Genomic DNA, 6,973 nt, shown 5'->3' on the forward strand with positions numbered 1-6,973 from the left:
AATGATTTTTAAATTTAAATTAATTAAAAATTTATTTATTTTTAACAATATTTTTTAAACTATTTTTATTTATTATAATAATATTTGCTTTTTAATAAATTATTTAAATTTAAAAATATCATTTATTATGAAATTAAATAAATAATTCTCAAATATAATTTTTAAATATATAAATAATAAATATTAAAATACGATTAATACATGAATAATAGTAACCCTATGATATATTATTAGTATTATAATTTAAATAATTTTTACAATAAAATAAAAACTAGTAAATATATTATTTGATATATAGTAAATTTTTTTGAATAATAACAAATTTAATTTTTTCTTTCTTTAAACTAAATTAATAATTCTATTTTTTTTTGTGACAAATTAATAATTCTATTTGATATCTTTTTACTAAAATACACTATGAATAGATTATTTATATATATATATTATGAAGACTATTTATAAACTCAACAAACTCAAAGCATCGATAATATTATTAATCTATTAATAATACATATTGTCATAAGGTTACGAATCAATAAAGATTTATCAATATAAGAATAATGCAGATTAATTAAAATTTTAAGTATATTAAAATTCAATTAAATTTATATGTATTTTACTCAAAATATACGTAAAATTTTGGGTTAAGTATGATTTTGGGTCCCTGAAGTTGCATTTGTTTTTGAGAACAGAATAAGACGAGACAAAAAAAATAGCAACACAAATTTTTGTATTCTTATATTCTGTTTGGTGATAAATTATAACAAATTATGAAAATCCAATTTATTCTCTTTTTTTCCATTCAAAAAATTTGCGACGAAAAATATAATAATAAAAAATATAATTATGAAAAATTAACGAGAATAATAAAACAAATAATAAGTTGTATCCCTTATTAGTTTCACAATGTCCTTCTTATCAGGATGAATACAAAATATATTAGTTTAGTGTCTTTAGACACAATGTATCTGTCTATGTCTTTTCTATTAAACACGATTTTATGTCTTAATGTTCATGTCTCAGTGTCTTGTTTCTGTAAATAAATACAGCCTTAACGTGTAGGCCGAAATTTTTTTTTGCGTCTGTAATCTTTTTTTGCATATAAAATCGTTCTTTTTACTTAAATATTAAAATTTTGAACCAACTTACTCATAATAAAAAAATTTATAAAATTTCTTTAAAAAAAAAAAGAAAGAGAGTGTTTTTTTTTTCCTACGAAGGAGAAAGGGAAGAAGAAGAAGGGGAAAGGAAAGAAGAAGAAGAATCTATCTACGATCTGCCTTGTCTCGCTTCCATCGCCACTTCCATACAGTTTTGATTCCTAAGATAAAGACGATTTTAAAACTAAGTTAAATCTTAGGAATAATTTTGTACGAAAAAAAAGGTTTTGGACGAAAAAATTTTCGACCTATACCTTAGATACCAAAATCGCACTTAACCCTAAAATTTTAATTGATTTTGAATAAAATATATGTAAATTTAATTGAATTTTGGTATGCATAAAATTTTAATTAATTCACATTATTCTTATATTGCTAAATCTCTATCGATATGTAACCTTATAAGAATATGTATTATTAATAGATTAATAATATTATTGATGTTTTGAGTTTGTTGAGTTTATAAATGGTTTTCATAATATATATTATGTTTTATTTTATTTAGTATTAGTAGCTCACTTATAGTGTATTTTAATGCAAATATATCAAATAGAATTATTAATTTAGTTTAAAGAGATAAAAAAAATTAAATTTGTTATTTTTCAAAAAATTTTATTATATATCAAATAATGTGTTCATTAATTTTCATTTTATTGTAAAAATTATCTAAATTATAATACTAATAGTATATCATAGAATTATTATTATTATTATTAATGTATTAATCAAAATTTATTTTATTTATATATTAAAAGTTATATTTAAAAATGATTTATTTAGTTTTATAATAAATAATATTTTTATATTTGAATAATTTATAATTAGTTTGTACTTATTATATCGTATATTTAATAATTTATTAAAAAATAATATTAATATAATAAATAAAAAATAATCGTAAAAAAATATTATTTAAAAAATAAAAACAAATAAATTTATAACCAAAAAAATAAAAGAAAAGGAGTGAGGATACGGGTGGGAGAGGGTTAGGCGGTGGACATGGAAAAGGAGGAGAGAATCTTGGAAAATAGGGGTTCGTAGAAAAAATATTGGGATTCTTAGAATTCAAAATAAGGAGGATTTTAATTTTCTGCATTATGGTAATTAAATGGCTATTGTCAATGTTAGAGTTCTGTTTATTTTGGTAAATTAATAATTATTTATTCTTTTATTTTTTATTAATGTATTGATTTATGTTTAATGATTAGTTTTGTTCTTTATTTTATACATTAGTGTGTATTAAAAAATAACTCTAATATAGATTGAATTTTTTTAAATTTTAAAAAAGTTATATGATTAGAATTACAGTTTGAAAAATTTTTTTTATAACTTTTTAATGGTCTGAATTTAATGTGATACGTAATATATATTTGTATCATTTTTTAGTTCTTAGGATTTGTATGGCTTATAAATCAGAATTTGAACTTAATTCTCGAATACAATTTATTCATCAAAGAATTGACGGATGTTTGGATTAGAGGAGATTGAATTGTCTAGGAATAGAAATTCAATCACCTAGGATTTGCCATGAATTATTTTTTAGCATGATCAAGGTAGTTGACTCTGAATGTTAATCTGAAAATTTAAATATTTCTGACACCTTAGCTATCTGTTTTCATGTTATTTACTATTGAATCATAAATTTTAATTCTCTGACTAGAATAATCAATTGGTCATTGCTTGCTTAATTCGTTAATTTTTATGGGATCGACATTTACTTACCTAAATTTATTACTTGGTACGACTCGATACACTTGTCGGTAAGTTGTAGTTAGAAGCTCTACACCAAATTTTGACCATGTTATGTCACGAAAATAGAGAATAAAGACCAAAATAGTTGCATTGTTATTTTGAAAAATTAATAAGAGTCAGGTTAATAGTTCACTCAATAGACATAGGACAATTATAGAATCTTTTATTTTATAATATTTAAGTAAGTAAAAATTTTAATATATGTTATTTTAAAAATAAATTATTTAAAATATTATTTTTTAATTTTTTTTATAAATTAAACGTTTTTAAATATTATTTTTTGTTACCATTTTTTTATTATTTTTGTTATCACATCACTATAGTTATTAATTATTAATGCTTAATAGTCACCAAAAAAATTATTAATGCTTAATAATATACATACAACGTAGATTACTAGATTAGTGGTAGGGGTGCACAGACCCGGCCCGGTCCCGAACACTTTAAGAACTAATTTGGAGTGATTTCATCGGGTTTAGGGTCGGGTACGGGTCTCAAAAATAGACCCGATCATTATTTTGGGTCGGGTCCGGGCCATAGCTCGGGTCACCCGAAGTCGGTCCGGTGGCCCGGTCATCATACACAATTAATATTTTGTGTTATTAGTGATGGATCATGACTATTCTTACGTGGAATTTAAGTATTGTAAACCTTAATATTTTGTGTTATTAGTCATTATAAGACTATAAGTTAATGTTTTATGTTTAGAATGCATAAGATTTTAGACTAATACATAAAATTGTGTTATTTGTATTGATTTAAATATTTGGTATTATTAGACAATATTAGTATTGATTGTGGTTATGCTTTAATATTGATTGTGGTTATGCTTTAATTTTGAAGAATGGTTGGTTCTTGTTATATTTTTCTAAGTGAATTTTACCATGTTAACTAATGGTTGGAGCCTTGGAAATTTGGATATTTTTACATGCTAGTTTACAAGAAGGTATCAACGTAATGTAATGTTAACGGCCCGGTTTTTACCCGATTTTCACCCGGTATAATTGTGGCCCGAAAGTGTATTGGTTTCATCGGGTCTAGGGCCGGGTTCGGGTCTAATAAATAGACCCGGTGTATATTTCGGGCCAAGTCTGGGTCATATCAAATTCGGCTTCACCCGGCCCATGTGCACCCCTAATTAGTGGACAATTTCGATACCAATTTTAAAACCAAAGGAAAATTTCCCTATAAAAATTTATGTAATGAAATATTGAATGACGAAATAAAAATGACATATTATTTTCAATTAATTCAAGTTCCATGGTGTCACTTTCCTTCCTTTTCCACGCCCATGGATTAATCACACTTTGATGACACTTTATTACCCTTTAATTTGTTCACTTCCCTAATTAGTAAATACGGTTTTTTTTCTTATACTACACACATTCACCTCGCTAACATACATTAGAAAGGTTTCTATATTTCATTATTAAGAATTGAATTCTGATGCAGTTTGATGAGAAGCCTATAAATTCTCAATCTATGTTAATCCTGAGTACATACTACTATTACTATGGGTTTTATCACTTCATAAGCTTACTCAGGATTCTAATCTTTGTGCTTCTCTTTGTGAGGCATCTAGTTCTGTCGCTAAGATGCCTAGATCCAAGCCTAAGCTACGAAAGTACCAAGTACAAATTCCTCTTTTAGCTGAGCAGCTCTTTCTCCTTTTTTTTTTTTTTACTTTAATTCCACACTTTTTTGGGGTTATTAATGAAGGACCAAAGCCCATGAGTACAAGGGAATTAAATATAGAAACAATTATATCCCCTTGCTGAATCTTGCCGTGTTCATGATGTAATAGGCCCAACAATATTTGGGCCTAATTTATCTTTTAAATTTTCATTGTTAGCTTTTTTGTTTTGGTATTTACCAAGTTTTGTTAATTGGGCATATTTTGAGTTAACTCGACCTTAACTTGAAATCATAATATCTTTTATAAATCTTTGTTCATTTTTATTCCAGTCCAATATATATCTTATCTTAAATATTTTAGATTAGTTTAATTTATTTCTATCTTTATGTCTTGAAATTTCTTTTTTTTCCCCAAAGAATAAGGTACTTGTATATACGTCAATTGACAAATGATCGTACAAACAGATACGGATTCAGAAATGATATTATAGAAGAGTCAAAAATACATATAATATTAAAAATTATGTAAAATTATATAATATAAGATGTATTACAAAAATATACCGACAAATAATATATTTTAAAGTAAAAAAATATGTGTATACTTTTTATTAACGAAGTAGTCGAATCTTCGTATCATAAAATTTACCAATAATAGAATTTGTGTCAAATTTTTTCAGTAATTTTCTTTTCAATATAATTAAAAGACAATTAACAAAAAATTCATCTTTTATTTTGTTTTTAAGTTATTTTTCACAATATTCATAGTTGAAAAAGAATTCACTTTATGATATTTAAAAATTTTTATTTAATTAAAAAATATTAGTAACAATATATTTTTCAGATTTCTTTAATATTATTACTTATTTTTTAAATATTAAAAATTTTAATATTTAAATTAGACTGAACTTTTATTTATACTAGACTAAATAATAAATAATTTTTAAAAAAATTAAATTATACACAATAATTTATTACTATTAAAAAAAGTTGAAATCGCTACTCACCCCCTTTATGTCTGCCCTGTACAAAGACAACAATAAAAACGCTAACATTCAGTTATAATAGGCTATTTTAATTGAGATTAATTTATTTTTATATTATAATATCATACACTTAAAATACTAAACAAAATAATATAATATGCCATAACTTCTCAACTAAAAACAAATATATTTATCAAAATACTAAACAAAATAATCTTTTTATTTTTATCACTAATTAGTCAATTTTTTTATCTAATTTTATCACATTAACCATGGTTTCAACCTTTATACTAATTGATACTAATTATATTCTAACAACACTATTGGTATCAACACTTGATTTGTATCACATTAACATTTATAGCATAAACTATCATTACTGGTGGCAGTTTAGGTTATACTTTTTTATTTCCTCATAGTAATCTGTGGTTTCTCCTTTGTTTGTGGCATCATAAACCGTTTTTACTTCTCGCAATGCATTGATATTATTTGTTCTTAATCCACAACAACTCTTAGCGATTTGCATGAAAATTTATAAAACTTTATAAGTTGTAGCCGTTTATATAAAAAGAAAATTACACTTAGCATATAAAGTATCCTCAGACCTCAATTATAAGGTGTTTGCTACGGTATAATAATAAATTCATATGTATCAATATATTAAAAATATAGACAAATAGTAATAAGTTATATAGAATTTATTTTCTATATCAACATTTAATGTTTTTTTAAATATATATTATATCACCATTTTTACTAATACATCCCTTTTAACTAAATAAAAATAAAAATATATTTTTAATTTAATTTTATAAAAAATCTTAAACATCCTTATTTTATTTGATTAGACAAAGATACTCTTTTAAATTAATCAAATTTTAGAATTCAATTAATTTTAATTTTATAATTTCAAATAATTTAAACAACAAAATAAAAACATATTAAAAAAAACAAAAATCAATCATTCTTCATCTTTTCTGATTCTCCTAATTATTCATGGATCTGTTTTTTCTTCACACCATCCAAAGAAGCCATAGAAATTGGCTTTTTCTTCACAAAACCACCATGTCCGTTAGCTTCCTTAGTAGATCCGCTATCCATCAACAACACCACAAAACAACACTTCTCTCTGGTCCGTTTGGGGAAAACAAACCAAAGAAGAACACAAATTATCCAATCTTTTTAAAATAAAAATCAATCAATCAATCCGAATTTTAAAAAAATTTTGGATTTTGAAAGGAATCCATTTGACCAATACGCTCAAAATCATAACCCAACCCATCATCTGAATCGGACCAAAACAAACGAGGCTAACGCTAACGACAAAAAAAGTTCGAAAATACAGAAAAAGCGATCCAAAATTGAAGGAGGAGCCAGCTATAAATAATGCAAGAGAAGCGTGAGAATCTTCTCAGCCTGATAGAAAATAAATTAACTTTA

The sequence above is a fragment of the Arachis hypogaea genome, chromosome 9 (assembly GCF_003086295.3).
Source record: "Arachis hypogaea cultivar Tifrunner chromosome 9, arahy.Tifrunner.gnm2.J5K5, whole genome shotgun sequence".
NCBI classification, from domain to species: domain Eukaryota; kingdom Viridiplantae; phylum Streptophyta; class Magnoliopsida; order Fabales; family Fabaceae; genus Arachis; species Arachis hypogaea.